The sequence below is a fragment of the Giraffa tippelskirchi genome, chromosome 12, assembly GCF_054371585.1.
Source record: "Giraffa tippelskirchi isolate mGirTip1 chromosome 12, T2T-mGirTip1v1.2.pri, whole genome shotgun sequence".
NCBI lineage: Eukaryota > Metazoa > Chordata > Mammalia > Artiodactyla > Giraffidae > Giraffa > Giraffa tippelskirchi.
Genome location: NC_137286.1, coordinates 138418660 through 138441864, shown reverse-complemented (window position 1 = coordinate 138441864; position 23205 = coordinate 138418660). Strand labels below are relative to the sequence as shown.

Here is a 23205-nt window from a genome sequence, read left to right as displayed (position 1 = left end):
GGGGAAACACCTGGGTGCCTCGCTCAGAATGGAGTTTGGTTCCCATCGCCTACCAGGCCGAAGCCGCTCCTGGGGCTGCCTCCGCTCATGCCTTTCACCCTGAGCCTGTGTGGCGGCCAGCTCCTCCCAGCTGCGCCCGCGGCTCTTAAGGACTGGCTCAGGCCTGTGGCTTTGCAGAAGCCGGAGCACCCGAGGACGGAGTGGGAGAGGGAACTGCTCCTGCGTGTGCTGCAAATGCATCAGCTTCTGAGAGACCGAAGGGCCACGCCAGGAACCCAGGCTTCTGCTGTGGGCCGCCAGGGCCCCCATCTAACGTCTACCAGGTCCAGGACTGCACCAAGCCCAGGTGCGAGCCATGGCATCACACCGGCCTTGTTTGTTTCTCTGCGCTGCACCCGGAAGCAGTGTGGGGCCTAGGAGTCCTCTCCGGAGACCAGGACTACCTGTTCCCAGAGACTTTCCAGGAAGAACAGCCTCAGGTAATTGTTCTCTCTTCCTTGAAATATAAATCTTACCGTCCCTATGGAAAACAGTATGGAGGTTTCTCCAGAAATTAAAAATAGAACTGCCATGTGATCCAGCAATTCCACCTCTGGTTATATACCCAAAGGAAATGGAAATAGGATATCAAAGAGATGTCTACAATCCCCTGTGTATTGCAGTGTTTATTCATAGCAGTCAACAGAGGGAAACAGTAAGTGCCCATCAATGGATGGATAGAGAAGATAGGAGTGTATACATATAATGGAATATTATTCAGCCACAATAAAAAAGTAAATTCTGCCATTTGCAACAGGATGGATGGACCTTTGGATCTTGAAGCCATTATGCTAAGCATCAAGGTAAGACAAAGACAGATACTTATGATATCATTAATATGTGGAATCCAAAGAAACAAATTGGTGAAAAACAGAGTAAAAACATAGCTACCAGAGGCTGGAGGTGGGGGTAGGGAAATTGGGGCTGTGTTGTTTCAAGATACAAACTTGGAACTAGTAGATAAATCCTGGAGATCTAATGCACTGCATAGTGATTATAGAAAACAATACTGTATTATAAACTTCAAAGCTGCTAAGAGATTAGAATTTTTTTAAAGTTTTTTTAAAAAATTATTTATTTATTTTTAGTTGCACTAGGTCTTCATTGCTGCTCATGGGCTTTTTCTAGTTATGACAAATGGGGGCTTCTCTTTGTTGCGGTGCAAGGGCTTCTCTTGCTGCAGAGCACAGGCTCTAGGTGCGTGGTCTCTAGAGCACAGGCTCAGAAATTGTAGCACTTGGGCTTAGTTGCTCAATGGCATGTGGAGTCTTCGTGGACCAGGGATTGAACCCATGTCCCCTGCATTGGCAGGTGGATTCTTTATCCACTGTGCTACCAGGGAAGTCCTGAGACTAGACCTTAATTGTTCCCACTATAAAAAAGAAATGATCATCATGTGAAGTGATAGAGGTATTACTTAGCTAAATATTAATATTTAGCAACATCCTCCTGAAAAGCATCAGAGAGGTTGTCAGGATTTATGGGTCAAGCGATAAAAAGGGTCAGGTCATTCCCAAGTTTACCTGTAGGTGACACTGTAAGAGTAGTCAAGGAAAGACCTACATTAACCTACCAGGCTTATGAAAGTGATCACAGTCAGCCATCGGGATGTTGTCATTATCATCATCTTCATCACTGTGGTCATCTTTACAGCCATCATTAGGATTGTTTCATTTAGGAACTCATTGCATGTGGCATAGACCTCTATTCCATATTCCACCATTCTGTAGTCACAGACCTCTGCCCCAAGGGAGGTTTATCTCGCACATGTATGCATTTAGCTCTGGGAGTCTCATCTCTGAACCTTGGCTCCTGTGATATCTCTTGGCTGGGATGTCCCACCGTGCCCCTCCCTGCATTTTTATGAGAAGGTGTTCTTCATGAGTCATCACCGCTCCACTCTGGTTCCCGAGAGCCAGCTCAGGGAGGGCTTCTGTCAACCATACATCCTTCGTCTAAAGAAACTTTGTCCTGATTCCCTATTTCTTATCCTAGTAAAGTCTTTGCATCTCCCTTCTAAAGTTGTAGTTCACTTCACAGTGGTCAGAATGGCCATCATTAACAAATGCTGGAGAGAGTGTGGAGAAAAGGCAGCCCTCCTATATTATTGGTGGGAATGTCAATTGGTACAGCCAGTAGGGGAAATAGTATGGAGGCTTCTCAAAGAAACAGAGTTGCCATATGATCCGGCAATTCCACTTCTGTGTGTATACTCAGACAAAACTATAATTTGAAAAAATACATGTACCCCTATATTCATAGCAGCATTGTTTACAATAGCCAAGACATGGAAACAACCTAAATATCTATGAATAGATGAATGGATAAAGAAGATGTGGGGTGTGTGTGTGTGTGTATAAAACATGGTATATCTACACATAATGGAGTATTATTCAGCCATCAAAAAATCAAATAATGCCATTTGCAAGATCATAAATGGACCTAGAGATTATCATACTAAGTGGAGTAAGTCAGAAAGAGAAAGACAGATACTGTGTGATATCACTTATGTGTGGAATCTAAAATATGACACAAATCAACATATCTATGAAACAAAAACAGACTCACAGACATGGAGAACAGACTTGTGGTTGCCAAAGTGTGAGTGGGGTGTGGGAGGGAAGGATTGGGAGTTTGGGATTTGAAGATGAAAGCTAGTTTATATAGGATGGATAAACAACAAGGTCCTACTGTATAGCACAGGCAACCATGTTGAATATCCTGTGATAAACCATAATGAAAAAGAATATGAAAAATATATATATACCTGAGTCATTTTGCTGTACAGAAGGTATTAACACAACATGGCAAGTCAACTATACTTCAATAAAATTTTTTAAAAAGTCAGCATCTAAAATAAGTTGTCAGCAACTGCTTCCTTTTCTCCACCCAGCTCTCCAGAGTGGAAGGTATCTCCTGGCCACCTTTGCCCATTCTTTGACTGCAGTCACCTGCCCTTCCTCCATACACAGAGCACTTTCTATGGTCGCTCTCTTGACATCAGTTGTCAGCTTCTAGAATTCAGGGACTTTGTCTTTTTATTTTTGGTTATATCTCCAAAGTTGGACACATGTTAAGTTCTCCACACATATTTGGTGAATGAATGAATGAAAGCAGGAGAAGATTAAGTAAAAAGCCCCATGATGCACTTTCTTAAAGGCAGGGATGCAGAGAGGAATAGAAATTTCCAAACTTCCTCTCACTAAAAAATTTTACCTTAACTTTGAAGATCTCTTGGGGGAAGGAGGGAGAAGCTACAAGAAAGCCTCTTTCTAGAAAAGAATGTTATTAATACATTATCCTCTCTTGAGCTGGGCATTTTGGATAACAGCCCTCAGAAATTCCCACCCTTCTCTTTGTTGGTAGACCTCTGAATTTGTAGGTCCGTCCCAATCCCAGACATCAATCATGATGAATTTAAGTGACAGTCTCAATCACATTGCTAGGGAATGTTTAGGCTTGAATTCTGGCTAATGAGATCTGAGGTATCCTACATGGAAAGTTTGTGAAAGATTTTCCTCACTGAAGAAAACCGTGGAGGCAAAACACTTTTGTTCTTGACTAGATGTTGCTAGATTAGTGTGTGACATCTGGAACATCTGCAGCCATCTTGTGGCCCAGAGGAGAGACCTTGTTCTCATGCCTGTGAAATGGAAGGCCTCTGACTTTTAAGGACATCATGGATTTACCTAGAAATAGCTCCCCTCCCCCTCTCCAGACTTACTGTAAAATAATAAATCCCTATTTTAACTTCTATTAGTTGGGTCTACTATTTCTTATAGTCCAAAGTATCATAATTGACAGAGCTCCCAATCCTTCTATAGTATTTTTCTTGTGGAATGTGCTGGATAGCTTCCCTTTGCCCGTCCAGGTACACTTTCCACTCTTATCCATCCTGCTCTCTGCTCTGAAAGTGAAAGTGTTAGTCGTTCAGTCATGTCTGACTCTTTGCAACCCCATGGACTGTAGCCTGTCAGGCTCCGCTGTCCATGGGATTTTCCAGGCAAGAATACTGGAGTGGGTTGCCATTTTCTTCTCCAGGGGATCTTTCTGACCCAGGGATCAAATCTGGATTTCCTGTATTTCAGGCAGATTCTTTACTGTCTGAGCCACCAGGGAAGCCCAGGCTGACCTATATCTCCTGTCTCTGTCCTCTCATTTTATCTACAAGGATAATAACCAGCATCTTTTTGAGTTTGCAAATTATATGTCAACATATTATTTCTTCCAAAAGCTTCTCATCAAATACCGTGTTACCTACAGTTTCCTTTTTAATTTTGTCCAAGGCAGAATCCAAACTCGGCGACTTATAATTTGATTCCATGTGCCAGTCAGGGTCCTAACAAGACACAGATGGTTTACTCAGATTTGAGTAATTTGGGGAAGTTTATTTTACAAAGGTGTGAGTGGGTGGTGGCAACCATAAGGCTAGTCAGAGTTAGTCAGCCACGTTCTGTGCCTGAATCCAACTCAAGCAGATCTAATCCAAAATCAGTTAGAAGCCTAATTCTTGGCAGAAGAACATTTGTTGGATCAAATGTTGCCTTCTCCATCAACACCTCCTCTCAGCCAAATTTTCTTTTTCTTCTAGAAGGATTTCAGGTTACACTTTTTTGGGAAAGCTTCCCTGTTCTTGACTAATCAACACTTCCTGAGCCTTCACTTAGAGTTACATCCCATTGTTATTAATGTTTAGAATATATTGGAGTTCCTTGAGAACAGAGAACACACCTGATACTTATAAAAACTATCTCTAAACTGAGTAATACCACTGTGACACATATCACACTTTATGATTGCTTTTATTTTGGTAAAATACATACAACATAAAGTTTACCATTTTTACCAGTTTTATGTGTGCATTAGGTGGCTCAAGTGGTTAAAAATCTGCCTGTCAATGCAGGAGGCTCAAGAGAGACAGGTTTGATCCCTGGGTTGGGAAGATCTCCTGAGAAGGACATGGCAGCCTGCTCCAGGATTCTTGGCTGAAGAATCCCATGGACAGAGGAGCCTGGCAGGCTACAGTCCATGGGGTCACAAAGAGCTGGATGTGACTGAGCATGTGGGCATGCAGTAGCATTAAGTACATTCACTTTGTTGGGCAGCTATCACCACTGTTCATCTCAAGAACTTTTTTAACATCCTCAACTTAAACTCTCTGCCCATTAAACAATAACTCCCATCCCCCTCCAGCCTGAGGCTGGAGCCTCAGCCTCCTGCTTTCTGTAGTCCATACTTTATTCACATTTCCTCAGTTTTTATTTAATGATATTTTTCCTGCTCTAGAATTACATCTAGGGTACTACAGTATATTTATTTGTCATGTCTCTTTAGGTGCCTCTTGGTTGTGATGTTTAGACTCTTCTTATTTTTGATGACCTTGACAGTTTGGAAGAGTACTGGCATTTTGGCGGATGCCGTTTTATTGGAATTTGTTGAAACACCAGTGTGATTTTTATAATTGTTTTTGGTTTTGACTTTTTTTTTGTCACAGACTTTAGGAGTTATTAGAGTTATAAGTTATAAAAACATTATTTATAAGTTACAAAAATAGGTCTTTTTCTGTTTTCTTCTAGTAAACTAAGAAAAGGGCTATGATGAAATGATTAGTCTGTGCATATAAATAGAATAAATGCATTTGTTAAAAGATGCAAAACTTATTTTTTTTGTGTGTGATTATTCTCTTCTGATGTTATTTTGATTTCCAAGGAATGTTTTTAGATAATTTTTGTTTGCCTTCCCAAAGGCAGTGTTTAAGATGGAGATATGAGGAAAACTGCTGTATGAAATTTAAAAAAAATTCAAGTATTCTTGCAGTAGTGATGAAATGAGCACATCTTTTTAGCCTGGATGGAGCAAAGCCCTGTGACCATTGATTTATACTATGCACTGCCATAACCATGGAGAAGGCAATGGCACCCCACTCCAGTACTCTTGCCTGGAAAATCCCATGGACGGAGAAGCCTGGTAGGCTACAGTCCATGGGGTCGCTAAGAGTCGGACACGACTGAGCGACTTCACTTTCACTTTTCCCTTTTATGCACTGGAGAAGGAAATGGCAGTCCACTCCAGTATTCTTGCCTGGAGAATCCTAGGGACGGCAGAGCCTGGTGAGCTGCCATCCATGGGGTCGCACAGAGTCGGACACGACTGAAGCGACTTAGCAGCAGCAGCAGCAGCAGCCATAACCATTGAGAGCCCTGGAAGCACTCCTGGTGTTGAAGGATGCGGCAGATGGGGTGTCCTAAAGAACAACTAGAGGGTTTATTTTGGCCTCAAAGCTGGTTACTATTATAAGAGACAGCAAACTGGGCAATAGCAAGCTGCAGCAGAAGGGCCTCAACAGATGAGCCTGATGTATTATTTTAAGAACTTCCCTCCAAAGTCAAAACACCTTATTGTCTTATCTGTAATAGAAAACATATTTTTTATTATAGGACTTACTTTCCTTGAAAATGGTAAAAGTAAATTGCAAAAACTTAGATCTTTTATAAAAATGGTGGATTCAGTGATATGATGAAACGTTACATCTTCGTTGTGTACTCTGTTCATACAGCCATCTCTCTACATAAGTGTCATTCCTTAACTGGTCCCTGGTTCATTTCATAAATTCAGTTGTATGGTGAGCCAGCAATATTCAACAGATAATTCCATGGACACCCCTAATTGTCAACCTCCCTTATAACTGAGTTGGGACCAGGTACCTAGATTAAGGCCAGTGGGCCATGAGCAAAAGGGACTTTTGTCACTTTTGGTCCAAGGGAGTTAAAGAAGTCTAGGTTTTCATAATCTTTCTTTTGGTGGTGACTGTTTTGACATGGAGGAGTCACAGAGGGAGGTGGCTTCTATCACTGAGTCACCACATCAAGGACAGCAGCTCTATTAGACATTTTATAAATAGGAAAGAAACTTTGGATTTGAGAAGCCACTAAAATTTTGCTATCTGTTTGTTACTAGACTTCAATCTAGTGTGATGCTGATTCTTTTAAGTCCTGCCACCATGGGAAAATTGAGAACTACTAACCCATTCACCACTTGCAGTGTTGAGATAATCCCAAAGGTGGGGAGACTGATATCTGATGTGGATCTGGGCACGTGGTGGAGGTCCTGGGAGCCCTATTTAGGCTTTGCTCATTTGCTGCCATGCTCTTACTGCATGAGGAACTTTGACAACAGAAACAACAACAACATGATCTTAGTCCTAAATCAGTTAAGTCCAAGGATGAGGAACATACACTTTCTCCCCTCAATAAACTTGCAGCCTGGTAGGAGAGCTTTAGAACAGATACCAAGTAATTAAAATACAAGGTAGAGTGATAACATTTTCTAGACTTGCTGCTGCTGCTACTGCTACTGCTAAGTCACCTCAGTCGTGTCCGACTCTGTGTGATCCCATAGATGACAGCCCCCCAGGCTCCGCCGTCCCTGGGATTCTCCAGGCAAGAATACTGGAGTGGGTTGCCATTTCCTTCTCCAATGCTTTCACTTTTCAAAAGTGAAAAGTGAAAGTGAAGTCGCTCAGTCGTGTCCAACTCTTAGCGACCCCATGGACTGAAGCCTACCAGGCTCCTCCATCCATGCTTGGGGAGATTATAAATTGTAGATTGTAATTTAGCTAGCAAAGACATGTCAGTTCTGTTCAGTCGCTCAGTCGTGTCCAACTCTTTGCGACCCCATGAACCGCAGCACGCCATGCCTCCCTGTCCATCACCAACTCCCGGAGTCCACCCAAACCCATGTCCATCGAGTTGATGATGCCATCCAACCATCTCATCTTCTGTCGTCCCCTTCTCCTCCTGCCCTCAATCTTTCCCAGCATCAGGGTCTTTTCAAATGAGTCAGCTCCTTGCATCAGGTGGCCAAAGTCATGTCACTCACCTTAACTCAATGGAAAAAGACAACATGCCGTCATGGGTATTCATGCATGTGTTTGCATGTGCTAGGATGTAGTAGCAGTATGGGAATTTGGAGAGTGAAGACACTGCTGTGAGGTTGAGTCTTTTTGAAGGGTAATTTGTATTTTTTACATACAGAAAAGTTAACATTGTGCTTTTATCCTAGTTTGGTGGCAAGATCTTTAGCCCTTCCCTTTCCATTTTGTCAGTGAGAACCATAGATATTTTTTGGACCTGTGATATTGCCTCACAGTGATGGTGGATCTCCACGTATCTGTCATCATAAGTGGTCCTGAAAGCTTCCACTAGCTTAGCCAGAGCTCCTCTGTCTTCTGAGTTAACCTGTGCAAAGTGTCTTTCTTTAGATGTGACATTCTACTCTGGTCTATCCCTTGAGAATGAACTTGGGAACTCCTCTTTTAAGGCCCAAGGCAGGCCGGCCACTAAGGGTGGTGGTGTGCATCTGTGTGCCATTTCCACCAGCTGAGCCTTCTTGTTCTTCAGAAGGTGGGGACAATGTTAACACCTGCTTGAAGGACAGGCGGGCTCAGTGGGGTCTTCCCCTTTGTGCACAGCTTTCATCTTACTGGGACAACAGCTTCTGCTTTTGTTTTGTCTCTGGACTGGAATTGTGGGCAGCTGAAGCAGTTGAATAGCTCTTTGATTCCCCCAAGCCCTGGGTGAACTGGTGGGGGCCCTTTCAGATAATCACAGAGGCGAGCCTTTGCCCCTGACAATGTAGATGGCGTGGGTGATTAAGTGCCCTATTTTGCAGGAAATGATAATTGGCTTTTGGTTTAAACACTTTTAACATTTTGATAGCATTTAAAGTTTCAGTCAGCATAATACACGGATATGTTTTATTTTATTTTTATTGGAGTATAGTCGTTCATGTACATGTTTTAAATCAGCAGGCCCTATGTCAGGCCTTTGGCCACCCTGAATCACATGATGGTTTACATTTGTACAGGGATTTTCCAGATTATTCTTAAGAGAAATAAATCTGACCAGTCAAGGGCAGACTAAGTCTGTACTTCTTGAATTCAACATTTGTAATAAATGACTGCAATATTGAGTGTTTCCGCCATAGTAAATTTTTTCTTAGAAGGAATAGATCAATTTTTATCACTTTTTTTTTGCTGAGAAAAAATGAATTTTTCATATGCTATAAAGACAGCACCAGCCCTTTTGTCCCTTCTTGACTAAAGGTATGATGTTAGCTATATTATGAAACTTACCCCTCAGGATTCTGTAAATAATTATACTAAAAGACTGGTCTTTTGCCTCTGTTTTATTTAGCTCTGTTGCTGTCTCTCTTGGAGAAGGCAATGGCACCCCACTCCAGTACTCTTGCCTAGAAAATCCCATGGATGGAGGAGCCTGGTAGGCTACAGTCCATGGGGTCACTACGAGTCAGACACGACTGAGCGACTTAGCAGCAGCAGCAGCAGCTATCTCTTGCCCCAAATTTTATTACTCTACTAATGAAGAGATAGAATAAAAACTGGGTTACTAGACCATATGTATGTATATAATCTACCTATTTATACATAAGTTATGTCTGTAAATATAAATCTATCTACATAATATCTATTATATATATATAAATCTATGATATGCTTTTAATAAAAATTGTTATTACAGGATTGTTTTAAGTGTCCATTATATATCCTCTGAACCAAATTCTCTAGTTTTTATTATATTTTCTCCTGGAAAGATAGATGAGGCACTCTATAGTGGAATAAAAAACAGATTTGTCTTTTGGGAGTTGGGAAAGTTCTGGTGAAATGCCAAGTGCTGAGCTGCAGGTTTTCAAAATTGTTTATTTTCAAGCCTACAGATGTAGGAAAATATCACATAGAGCCTCATGTCATTGCTGCTGACAGGGAAATAGGTCAGCTGCCCAGGTGATGTCTAAGGAAAAAAACCCACGGAAATAGGTAATGTGTAAATCTTGTTTTCAGCTCAGACTCTTTTTGCTTTGTAAGAGGCTCTCTGGGATTGAAAATCATCAGTACCATTCCCTGTTTATTGTCTCTTAGTCTTGTGGTCTGACTTTTATGATTGTGGTCATAGTTATTTGAAAGATTTTTTTTTTAAACTTTGGACATTCTAAATTAATTCAGTACTGATATATTCATGGTAACCTGTAAAAGTAACTCTTGTTCCCAAGGGGCACAGGCCTAGATTCTTTTTAATAGGAAATCAGTGTGGAATTCTAAATGCCATTATTCCAACTTCAGTTCATATGGTGAATGAATTGAGTGCCCATCACGTGGGAAGCGGGAGCGGTACACCCAGAGGGAGGGATGGAGATTTTTAGATCTAAAGGATGCTGAGTAGAAAAGCATGGGAGAAACTCTAGGGAGCATGAGTCCCCCACCCTTCCCCAGAGATGGAGGAAAAGCTACCTTGGTTGTTTTTTCCCCAGTAGGGAAAACACATTTCATTAGCAGAACTGGTGGTAGCTATATGTTCTTTACTTTGTAGATGGATGATGTGCTGTGAGGCGAATTTGCTAAAGAGATGGGGAGTGACACTGATTTTGGAACCACTCTAATTCATAATAAGTAGTCATGTGGGAAGTTACTGTAGGTAGGGGGTGCCCCAACCATTAGATATCTGGAGGAGAAGGAGGTCAGAGAGGTAGTGGGAGTAGATTCTAAAGGAGATTCTGGGGTCAAAGAACATCTGGGGTTGACCCAGAAAAGGTTAAGTCCTTAGTACACAGGGAAAGGGTTTCTGCAGACAAGCCTCTTGCCCCATCTACAAAGCTACCTAAAGTGCCCTGATAAGCTACAGTTTGGAGTTCGATATGTCTGTTTGGAACTCCATTCAACATAAATTTTACTCCAGGGGAGGCAAAGCTCGAGAGTCTAGTATCTTAGTGATTTAAACTAAATTGTCAGAAACTTCTTAGACTTTATGTTTCAGAATACAGTCTATATTCAAAAGATAGAAGTTAAAAAAGGGGAAATATTCACAATGAAAGAAATCTCATTAATTATAAAGGAATCTACCAACACATTTAGTGCATAGGCTAGCCTAGGCTAGAATGCCACATTACATATTCTAAATATTCCTCACAACGTCCAAATGTTTTTGAATGCTAGCAGGATTTTGTTCCCAGATTCTTATGGCTCAAATGAGGCACAGAAAATTCTCATTCTTTTTACAAGTCAACTAACTACAGCTCAGAAGGATCTGCAGAAGAAAAGACTGTCCCATGTTATAAGGTAAAGTGAAAAAAGATTAAAAATTGATTTAACTGCATTATGCTTTGCATAACACTTAAAAATGGCCAACTGTTTTTGTTTTAGAAATGTGTCCCCATTGAGCATATCAGGTAATTCTCCAAACTAAAGATGCTTCAAGGGAAAAGAGGTAAGAGAGAAAATCAAGCAGATTTTATCTTAAATTTTTGTCTGATTTCAATTTTTTAAAAAAGCTTACTGATACTAATATTAATAATTTTTTGTTTTTTTAAACTAAGGTGTAACTTATATAACACCAAAGAATACAAATCTTAAGTGATTAGCTCAATGAATTTTATACATCTGTGTTAACTACCACCTAGATTAAGTTTGGACTAGTTCCAGCATACTAGAAGGCTTTCTGTCTTTGTGTCAGTCAGCTATAGCTGCCTAACAATCTCAAAATCTCAGTGTCACACAGAGATAAACATTTATTTCTTGCTCATGAATTTGAGGCAGCTGAGTCAACTGTTTTATGTTCCAGCTCAGTGAGGATATCGCTGCACCAAATAGCTCTCATTCTTCTGGGATCAGCCAAGGCCCGTTACCTATCAGTGATGGAAAAAATAGAAAACAGGCTTCAATAGGTTATCATGTGCCTAGTTCTTGCTAACATCTCTTTAGCTAAAGCAAGTCACATAGTCAAATAGAATGTCAAGGGGTGGGGAAGTTCACACCATCTTTTGTGTAGCAGTAACTTCATAATCACATGACAAAGGGCATAGATATAGGGATGAAGGAAGAGTTGGGACCAATAGTTTTATCCACTGCATCCTTTTACTTTAAGCCTTTTGGATGTCATGCATATATGGTGTGTACCAAAATCCATCTAGATTATGCAAGGTTCCAGCAAAAGATATAGTGTAGTCTTTTTCGTTTCTTCAAAATACTTTTCATAAGTATAGTAGGGTCACAAATTCTGCTCACACTATTCTCAGATGTTTCTTAATTTTCTTCTATAGCTATCTAGTTTTTCTCATAAATATCACCACATTAAGGAGTAGAGAGAAAAAAATGGTCTAATCTAGTACACGTAAACAGGTTTTTCAGTAAGTCAGGGTTTTGGAGTGTTTAGTAAGTCGGCGTTGGTTGTGGTTTGCTGCCGTTTGTTTCAGCGCTGTTCTCTGCCGTCTAAGATGGCTTCCGGATGCAAGGAGCGCGGACGGTGACTAATACAGCTTTGTCAGGTGCGAGTCTCCCCGGCGGCTCTGGTTGGCACACACCCTCCTGGCATGTGCATCTACAGTCTTGGTGGGAACTAATGTGTTAATTTGCTCTCACAAATAACATAGAGCCTGGTAGCCCTCCCGTGAGACCTGGCCTTGGTTCTTACTGGTGTTCTAAGCATACTGAATCTCTGCACCAGCCCCCTGGTCGGGAGTCCACCCCAGGGCTCTGTTTCTGGTTGTTCCTCCTTTCACCATGGCGGGCCCATTGCTGCTTTTAACTCAGCTGCCTTTTGAGTCCTCAACGTAGGGACTGTAGGAATTTCTTGGTTCTACCTACGCCCCTGGAAGCCACAAGTAGCTTGGGGAAGCAGAGTACCGGGGTGCTCTTTTGCTGAACGATTCTACCAGTCAGGGTTCTCCAGAGAAACGGAACCAGTAGGAGACAATCCTCAAGTCCGAAGGGAGATTCATTACAAGGAACTGGCTCACAGGATTGCTGCCGGCAAGCTGGAGACGCAGGAAAGCTAGTGTTGTGACTCAGCTAAATCTGAAGACCTGAGAACCATGGTGTAAACCCAAGGCCAAGAGCGGAATAAGATTAGATGAAGGATCCCAGTTCAAGCAGTGAGGCAGAAAAAAAGGGGGGGGGAGAATATTCTTCTTTTCTCCACTTTTTGTTCTCTTCAGGACCTCAGTGGATTTGATGATGGCCACGTGCATTGGGAAGGATGATTTATGTTACCAAGTCCACTGATTCAAACACTCATCTCATTTGGAAACAGCCCACAGACACATCAGAACTGATATTTAATCTCCAGGAAAGATCCCCTGGAGGAGGGCATGGCAACCCACTCCAGTATTCCTGCCTGGAGAATCCCATGGACAGAGGAGCCTGGCGGGCTGCAGCACATGGGGTCGCAAAGAGTCGGACACAACTGAGTGACTAAGCACCCCATGATCAGCCAAGTTGACATAAAATTAACCATCACAACCGTGCTGTTCTTCCAGTTTCACTCTAGTGTGTCCATACCCCAGGCTAATGCAGGACAGCTTGTTCGGTGGCCACTTTTCACTGTTCAGAGTGAAGTAAAGGGGTAACCTTCACCCTACCCTGCCTCCTGCGACCTCGACAGGTCAGCAGTTCTAGGCAAAGGCAACTGGAGACTCCATTCAGGCCTCGGGATGCACTTCAGCTAATCTAGTTTTCCCCAGACAGCCTTGCCTTTGGGATGTTGCTGGGCATTGTCCAAGCCATTCATAAAGATGATATTTCGACTGTTGGTTCTTTCTGTGATTTAGGTTGGATTACTCCAGTGCTGACATTCAACCATTTTTTTGACCTAAGAATAACAGCAGTTCCAAATGGTTCAAGCCACACGTCAACTGATGGAATCCCTTGAAGAGATGGAGAGTGACGCTTAGGGCCCCCAATGTCCCCTGAACCTGTCACATTTCACATTCAAAAGGTCTGGGAAATTGCTGGCAAAGGATGTTTTAACAGGGCCTGGAGGAAAATGGAACAAGCCGGAAGCTGTCAGAATTGCTGATGCGAGCTGCGCAGTGTCTGTAAGAGAGTTGGTGCATTGACCCGTGGCTCCATGAGCCACAAGACCTCCCTGGATGTGCCCGTGGCCTGAGGGTATTCAGGTGGGAAGAAGTAGCTCCAGCTCCATCCAGAAGGTCTGGCTTCCCCTCAGGGTGGAGGTGATGCCCTGCTGCTTTTTAAGTTTGGAGGGTGCAGACCATGGCGTGTACTGTGCCAGTGTACTGTGGGCCATCCCGAAAAGCAAAAATGCCCCCACCCCTGGCTCCCCCACTCCCTGCCCACAGACCTTAGTGCCTGATTGATTCGCTCCAGGGTTTTGAGGACACACAGCCCCAGTGCAGACCCAGTTTCAAAGATAGCTCCAAGCAGTCAGGGGGAGGGAAGGTGGGTCAGGGCACGTCTGTCCTCCAAGGAGGAGCTGAAATATCTCCCATCCCTGCCTGGTGATGACGCAAGAGAGAGAAGCGGAGCAGACACACTCCTCTTTTTAGTTCTTTCTCAAAGGGTTTTCAGATCTGGGAATTACAGTTTCTAAGAGAAACAGTGCCATGGCTTGTTGCCATCCAATACAGCCGCTGAGGTATGTCTATTTAGTGTCCAACAGTGCTTGATCTGCAGCTCACAGTGACAGTGGGCAGGAACACCCAGCTCAGCGGGGGCCGGGGAGAGGCCGGGGAGAGGCCAGGGAGACCTTGTCTTCATTCTGAACAACAGGCTGTCTTATAGGAGGTGGCATTGTGTAGTGGTTTGTTTTTTCAGGGTTACGTAGACACTCAGGCTGTGCCCAGAGCCGCTGTGTGTAGAGGGCTTGTTGCACCTTCTCCCCACTTCCCTGCTGTGAAAACTGCTCTGGCACTGAGGATGGGACGGTGGGCCACAGGTCCACCCTTCACCCATGGCACCACCTGGATTCCCTTGACTGCTGGTTGCTGGTGGAGGCCAGCAGGGAAAGAGGGAGGGAGAAAGGGAAGGGGGAGGGGGAGAGGGGAGGTGAGGGGGAGATGGAGGGGTGGAAGGAAGGGGTAGAGAGGAGGGAAAGAGGAGGTGCAGGGGGGTAGAAGGGAGGGGAGATGGAGGGAGGGAAGAAGGGAGGGAGGGCGAGATGGGTGAGGGGGAGCTAGAGGGGGAGAGGGAGATGGAGGAGGAGGGGGAGATGAAGGGGGGAGATGGAGGGGGAGGGGGAGAGGAAGGGGGAGGGGAGATGTAGGGGGAGGGGAGATGAAGGGGAGGGGAGATGGAGGGGGAGGGGAGATGTAGGGGGAGGGGGAGATGTAGGGAGATGGGGAGATGGAGGGGGAGGGAGAGATGGAGGGAGGGGCAGATGGAGGGAGGGGGGGCAGATGGAAGGAGGGTGGAGGGGCGGAGGAAAAGGAGGGAGGGTATATGTACTGGGAAGGTGGAGAGAGATGGAGGTGGGGAGAGGGGTGAGGGGAGGTCTGGAGACTGTGGGCAGAGGGAGGAGGGACAGGGGAGAGTCAGCAGCAGTTCCCGCCCATGTGGCCATCTCTGAAGGGCTGTGCCTTCTCTCCCGAGACCCCATGTGGACAGCCCCTCTTCCAGTCTGTGTCCATGGGCCCTGGAGAACCTGACCCCTCTTCTCCAGTTCACCCAAGGGTGATAGTGGCTTCCTGCTGTTTCAGTGCCAGGTTCTTCACCCTGGCCACTTTCCTGTAAGTCTGCCCCCAGCCTTCCACATAGTCTCTATGAAGCTCTCTTTGGAACTACCATCTCTTTCTGCTGAAACCTTGACCCTGGAACCCAAGGGCCTCCTAATCTTTTAATCACCCGGACATATTTCCATTCTAATCTTTAGCACCAGACAGTGGGCATCTCTGCATTCATCAACCTCTTTCCTTCCATCTTCCTCTCTCCCAGGCCCTACCTCCTGGCAGCTGGCAGGTCCCTTGAAGGGTATCATCTATGGGCACCACTTGGTCCACCCGCCCGTCCCTGCACACCTGCACGGCCCTTCTCGTTCTGTTTTTAGGCCACACCGAGCAGCTTGTGGGACTTGAGTGAAAGTACCTAACCACTGGACCACCAGGGAATTCCTTCTTTTCACTGTCTGTTCATCCCTTGGATGACCTCAGTCACACCCGTGCTTCAACTTAGAGGAGGAAATCAATTTTTCTGAGTAGTCTCTGAGTGAATACCTGGTGCTTTATTGCATTATTCATTTGAATATTGAATATTTATTGTCTCCAATGTGGCAGGACTTGTCTGGAGTTCAGCTTGTATTATCTCTGACTTTTCACAACCAAGTCGCTACTACTGTCTCTCTTCTATAGATGATGATTCTGAGCTGCAGGTAAGTTAAGTAATGCGCCCACCCGAGACAGAGCTGGGACTAAAGTCTGCTCCCCTGCCTCCAAAGCTGGAGTTCTTCCTCCCGTTTTCACAGTGACAATCGAACGCCTCTTCTTTACACTGTTGAACTTGAATTGAACTTAGCAGAACCCTTACAGATTCTAAAAACAGCAGAGTCTGACTTCGGGGTTTGAATTGAACTAGAACAATTTTTTTTTGCTAACTCATTCATCAGAGACACGTGCCTTACTCTGACTTTGAGGCTCTGCATGCTCTGTAATTCACTGTGGTTCTAAAAATTACCCCTGGCTCCCCAAGCGCTCTATTTTAGAATCTGGTGTCCTGACAATACAGGATGACTTTAAAGTCAGAGCAGGAGGATTTATTCGAGAGATCTCTGCTCATAATAGAAATTAGAAATGGGCATAATTGTTGGCGTTTTCTTCTGCCCTGAAACATGACAGTTGCAGCTAAACCTTTTCCTGTGTTTAGGATCTGGGACACTCTAGACTGCAGCTGTAACCTGGGAATAATGGAGCTGAGAAAACAGAATGTGGACAGTTGGCAGTACTTGGTGATTTGGGTCCTAAAACTTTGGCGAGCTTTTGGTAGAGACTGCAAATATTACTTTGCAGAAGATCTGAATTACTGGGGAGGGGGTGCACAGGGAGAGTGCCTCCATCAGTCTCCCATCACATACCCTGTTGGAAAGCAGAGTGCTTGATGGATCTTCAACATCCGCATACAGAGCACTGGACCTTCTAAGAGAGCAGGGAACCAAGACCCTAACCTCTTGTCCCCAAGAATCGAGGTTCAGAACAGTCTTCTGAAAGGTTCAGGGGGACCCCAAGCCGAGACAGGGTGATGAAGACACTGAAGTAAAATTACCACTAAGGTAGAAAGACGTATAGCCCGGGGGTGGTGGCTGGTCTGCAGCCCTGAGCTGGTGAACAGCGCGGAGTCCAGGTGTCTCTTGATCCCCCAGGAAGCCAACCTGCTTGCTACTTTCCCCTACCTGGCCCTCCCGAGGGCAAAGTTAGACCTTATAAAAAGCAGCTCAGAAGAATAACCTAAAAGGGAGCCCTGTCCAGTTTGGGGTAAAGTTTTTTCCTGATGGTTTTAGCCTGAGAAGATGGAGTCAGTGGGACTACCTGGAAGTCCCCTGCTCACCCCTCCTCACCCAGAGTTGGGGAGCACTTTGCTGGTGGGAGGGGTTGGGGTGTGGGGCCCTGGACTTCCTGCTGGGCAGGGTAATTGGGCTGACAGCATTCCATTTTGGAATACTACTGTCATATCAGTGACCAATTACAAATATAAAGCTCTAAGCACATTGCCTGGCACTTAGTAGGTTATAAAGAAATGGTCAGTAGCAATGAGCATCATTATATTATTACTGGAGAGATCTTGATGAGGAAAAGAACAAGCCATCTGAGCTGAGGGGATGAGGGCGTTGGGGGGAGGATGCTATTGCATCCTGTGATGTAACCTTCTTGGTGTCCCGCCTCCAGTGGCTGTCGCCCTGGGCAGTGGTGGAAGTGGCCTGTAGAGTTCTCCCTGTACGTTACCTCTAGGGGCTGCCACCCTGTTTCATCACCCAGAAGCGTGGCTGAGAGAGAGTTAGGTGTGGCTCAGCTCTTGAAAGGAATATCTAGTCTCAGAATCTTGGAAGGAACCCAGAAGCCAACTATTGGTGGTTATCAAACATTTGAAAGCAGTAAAGTCTGTTTTCCTTCTCGAATAAAATTTTATATGACACACTGATCTGCAAAACCAGTCAAGTGAAATTTTGCTATTAAGATACCTTTTTTAAGTCGAAAGGTATTCTGTTGACTTATGTTAGCCTCAGTCAACAAGAAGAGTAAAGCAATTTCTCTGTGTGTGTGCTCAGTTGTGTCTGCCTCTTTGCAACCCCATGGACTGATGTCCACCAGGCTCCTCTGTCCATGGGATTCTCCAGGCAAGAATACTGGAGTGGGTTACCATTTCCTCCTCCAGAGGATCTTCCCAACCCAGGGATTGAACTCATGTCTCCTGCACTGCAGGCAGATTCTTCACCACTGAGCCACCATGGAAGCCCAAGCAATTTGGAAGAATCCAAAACTTGTATTTGGTGATTTCTGGTTTCGCGGTCTTCTATAAGATTTAGTTAACATCCATACAGTTTGAATCAAAATGCAGATGAAATCTTGGAAGTGTCCCATGGTATTCAGTATACCTCTAATCTAGCATTGTATCAGGCACAGCCCCAACAGGAAGCAGTTGGCACTCTCAAATTAGGGTGCTTCCAGGAGCCTTTCAATTTTTTAAAGCATTTACAAGAGCATAGGCAGGGTTGGGGAGCCACACAAGGTGGAGGGATCCCTCAGGGCTGGTGACAGTGGAGTTGTAACCACCAGTAGACCTGAGGGTGAGCTGAGCGAGCACTTAGAACCTGGAAGATGACTGTGTAGGGGGTGCTGTCGTGAGAGAGCAGAGGCTTTCAGGAGAGGGTCTCCGCCACTCCCAAGAGACCCTCCAGGAGAAAAACGAGTATATACCCAGTCTCACTCTCCTTTCTCCTTCTACTGCCTTCCAGTGAGGCATGAGATAGATGGGCCTCAGGCTAGGCATTACAACTGGCCTCCTGTTTACATTTATTGAGGCAAGAAAAAAATATGGGCTTGAAGTCTGACACTTACAACTGGCCTCCTGTTTGCATTTCCTGAAGCGGGAGATCAGTGGGCTCCAGGTTAGATATTTACAACTGTGGAAGTAACGACTGAAACAGAGTAAATAGTCGGGCTTTGTCTCCTGTGGACGCTTTAAGATAACAACAATCTTGGCAAGAACAGAGGGGCTAAACCTTTTCTGAGTAAGGGATCAGAAGATCATATATTTCCCATCCTTGGGGCAAGGGAGACATTGCACGTGCACAGGAAAGCTCCTTGGTGGTGAAAAGGGAGGGGGCACCACCCCATTATATATGAGGCTAATATGGATCCTGTACACCTCTGGGGTGGAATCCATCCTAGAAAAAGTTGTGCATGCATGTTGGGGAGGGTTCTAGGATAGGTCAGGTGTGGACAACAGATAACTGGCTAAAGGTCAACAAAGACCCAGAGAAACTGCCCTATATGAGTGACTTACCCGCCTCTCCACTGTGCTCCTCACCAGGGGGTGGACACCCACGCCCTTCCTTTCTGGCTGTGCATCTCTGCTTTGCTTCTATCTTGTTAAACTGTTTCTCTGTGTGCTCTCCCACTTGTTGTTGTGGTTATCTCTTAATAATAAGCTGGGTAGGCACATTTACAGTTCTGGCCTCCATGAGAAACACATTTTTCGGGGGGCAAAGATCCAGGGGAAAAAAGCTTCTAGCCTCTAGCCCTTGCTGGTCTGGTGGCTACGATCCCAGGCTGTGCTGTGCTGTGCTTAGTCATAACTCAGCTGCTTCCGACTCTTTGCGACCGCATGGACTGTATGTAGCCTGCCAGGCTCCTCTGTCCATGGGGGTTCTCCAGGCAAGGAGAATGGGTGGGTTGCCCTGCCCTCCTCCAGGGAGGATTCCAGGCTACCCAGGTTCAATTCCTGGACAGGGAATTAAGATCTCACTTCACATTGCTGCTCACTGCTGCCTCATTGAGATCACCAGGAGCACCCTTTGGCAGATCCCCAGCCAGAATCTAGAGAGTGAAAGACACTTTGATGTCATTCCTCCTACCAGGGTCAGCCTCCCAGGGTAGAAAGCAAGTTGGAGCAGGGTGGAGAGTGAAGCCAGAGGAGCCAGTGAACACCCCGTTCCTGTTTCTAAAGACAGCGAGAATGAAGGCTCAGAGTTCAGTTGACTTGCCCAAAGTCTAGGTTAAGGACAATGCTAAGAAACCAAGTCCTCCATTCCCGCTTCAGCCCTCTTTCCACCATGCTTTTTCATCACTCTAGTCTGAGGACAGTTCTTGATTCAGAAATGCTAAGGTTTATGTGTATGGCTGAGTCCCTTCACCTGAAACTGTCACAACATCGTTAATTGGCTATGTGCTCAGTTGCTTTAGCTGTGTCTGACTCATTTCGACCCTATGGACTGTAGCCCATCAGGATCCTTGTCCATTGGATTCTCCAGGCAAGAATACTAGAGTGGGTTGCCATGCCCTCCTCCAGGGGATCTTCCCCATCCAGGGATCAAACCCATGTCTCTTACATCTCTTGCATTGGCAGGCAGGTTCTTTACCACTAGTGACACCTGGGAAATCCCCAATACAAAATGCTTTTGGTGTTGAAAAAAATTAAATGCTAAGGTCATCCACTGGACTTTGGGTTCTGGTTAAAGGGGCAGGCTTAGCCTTGTCCAGTAATTTCCTTTCTTAGGGTCATCTGTGATCCACGGTTGCTGTTTTGCTCTTTACAGGTCTAAAGGCAGACCACAGCTATTTAGGGAAATAGCAGAGCGTGAAACTCTTTGGAACTTTTTACCCTACCCTCTCAGGTCAGCTACTTTCTCAGAAAGGGCAGGAAGAATGTCAGCCGAGCAGCATAAGGGAGCTCACGGAACAGGGGTGCTAATTCTGGCCCAGAAATATCCAAGAGGATTCATGTCTTTGAAAGCTGAACAGCTGCAAGCCAGAGCTCTTGGATCCCTGGATCCCTCTTGGATCACAGACACAGACATTTGTGCTATATTCAGCTGGCCTCCCAAAGGTTCCATGCTTGGCCTGCTTCTCATAGAACGTTCTCCTCAATGAGGTGGATAACAGCTGTTGCCTAGCACTCCTTGATATGGTTTGGGGGTAATGGTGAGTATCTCTTGACCCATTTGCAATTTGAAATATGTCATGTGTGGTGGGTATCTTGTAATTTCTTTCATTTATTTAGACTCTGTGGATAAGCAAGTTTTGTGATGAGGTGAAGGCTATTTACTTATTATTGGCTTAAAGTAGTGGTCCCCATCCTTTCTGGCACCAGGGACAAATTTTGTGGAAGACAATTTTTATTTTCCAGGGGTTGGGGAGATGGTTTCAGGATGATTCAAGTGCATTACATGTCTTGTGCACTTTATTTCAAACCTCATGCCGCCACTGATCGGACAGGAGGTACTGGTCCATGGCCCAGAGGTTGGGGACCCCTCATTTAGAGTGTAGCAGTCAACTCACAAAGAAACCGTGTGACCCTGAGCGTCTTGGATATCCCTCACCACAGGTGACTCACGTCGCTGCTGCAGCCAGCTTTACTCAGCTTTCTTGGGGTGTGTATGTTCTCATCTCGTCTGCCAGTTGCATCCCTCACCATGGTTGTCACCCCTCCCATATTGTTTTTGGTTGACTCCTTCAGTTTATTGATGTCCTGTCCATCTTTTAAAATACTGTTTACTCATTTGTGGGTGACCAAGACATGTAGACATAAACTCTCATGGATTTTGGACCCAGTGCGGTGTCATATGGAAGCATTCTGATTCACCACCCTGGAAGCTCTCCAAACCCCCTCTTTTTGGGTTTTTACAGAGGCTTGGTTTCATAGGCACAGTTGATTAGGTCACTGACCATTGGCAATTGATTCAACCTTCATCCCCTCTCACCTCCCCAGAAACCAGGGGATGTGACTGAAAGTTCCGCCCTTCTATTCATGGTTGGTTCTCCTGTTGCTTTCCAAAAGTCACTTCGCAAAGATACGTGCACCCCCTATGTTCATAGCAGTATTATTCATAATAGCCAAGACATATAAAGACCTAATTGTCCATCAGCAGATGAATGAATAAAGATGTGATACATATATACAGTGGAATATTACTCAGCTGTAAAAAGAATGGAATAATTCCATTTGCAGCAGCATAGATGCAACTAGAGATTATCACACTAAGTGAAGTAAGTCAGAAGCAGAGAGACAAACACCATATGATACCACTTAGATGTGGAATCTAAAATGTGGCAGAAACAAGCCTGTCTACAAAACAGACTTGCAGAGAACAGACTTGTGGCTGCCAAGGGATGGGGAGGGGGAGGGACAGACTTGGAGTTTAGGGTTGGGAGATGCAAACTGTTACATGTAGAATGGATAAACAATGAAGTCCTACTGTATAGGGAACATCTTCCGATCTCCTGGAACTGTAATGGAAAAGGAATAGAAAAGAATGTGTATGTATGTATGTATGTATAACTGAGTCACTTTGTTGCACAACAGAAATTATCTGTACATTGTAAATCAACTATACTTCAATTAAAAAAATAGAGAATAAACGAAAGTCATCTCATTAACGTAAACCCAATTGTGGTGGAAAGGACTTGTCAGGAATAACAATATACCCAGTTCACCTTTTTGGCTCTGAAGATTTTCAGGAGTTGGGAACTAGAGACCAAACATTGTAATAAAAGACACTTACCGTTGTCTTTTCACTCAGGAAATTCCAAGGGTTTGGGGAGCTATGGGCCAGGAACCATAAATGAAGACCAAACACAAACAAGAAATATAGCTGGCTCATCTGAATGACCATATCTGTATTTCTTATAAATTACAATATCATGGGCTTCCCTGGTGATATAGTAGATCAGAATCTGCCTTGCCAACGCAGGGGTTCAATCCCTGGTCTGGGAAGATTTCACATGCTGTGAGGCAACTAAGTCTGAGCACCGCAACTGCTGAAGTCAGTGTGCTTTTGAGCCAGCAAGCCACAGTTACTCAGTCTGCCTGCTCAACTACTGAAGCTCGGGCACCTAGAGCCTTTGCTCTGCAGTAAGAGAAGCCACCGCGATAAGCTCATGCACTGCAATGAAGAGTAGCCCCCACTCGCCACAACCAGAGAAAGCCCGAGCATAGGCACAAAGACCCAGCACAGCTACACATAAATAAAGAAAAATTACAAAATCCTACCATTGTCCAACACTTTCCCTCTTTCTTCCCCCTTTTCTTTCTATTTGATATTAAACCACCGTACTTCTCTTGTTATACCTGCACTTCTGCTCATGGTGGGAAAGTCAGGCAACTGGTAAAATTTTGCCACAACAAACGGACTGTCTCCGACCACATCCAAGCTT

The 23205-nt window shown here is 44.7% G+C and overlaps 1 long non-coding RNA gene across 1 annotated transcript; it reads left to right on the top strand.

The window, feature by feature from the left end:
* Nucleotides 1–22410, top strand: LOC145529142 (uncharacterized). Its single transcript, XR_014070957.1, has 5 exons — nucleotides 1–479; nucleotides 11114–11170; nucleotides 11255–11318; nucleotides 16117–16211; nucleotides 20589–22410. It is a non-coding gene; the product is annotated as an uncharacterized LOC145529142 (long non-coding RNA).
* Nucleotides 22411–23205: the final 795 nt, after the last annotated feature.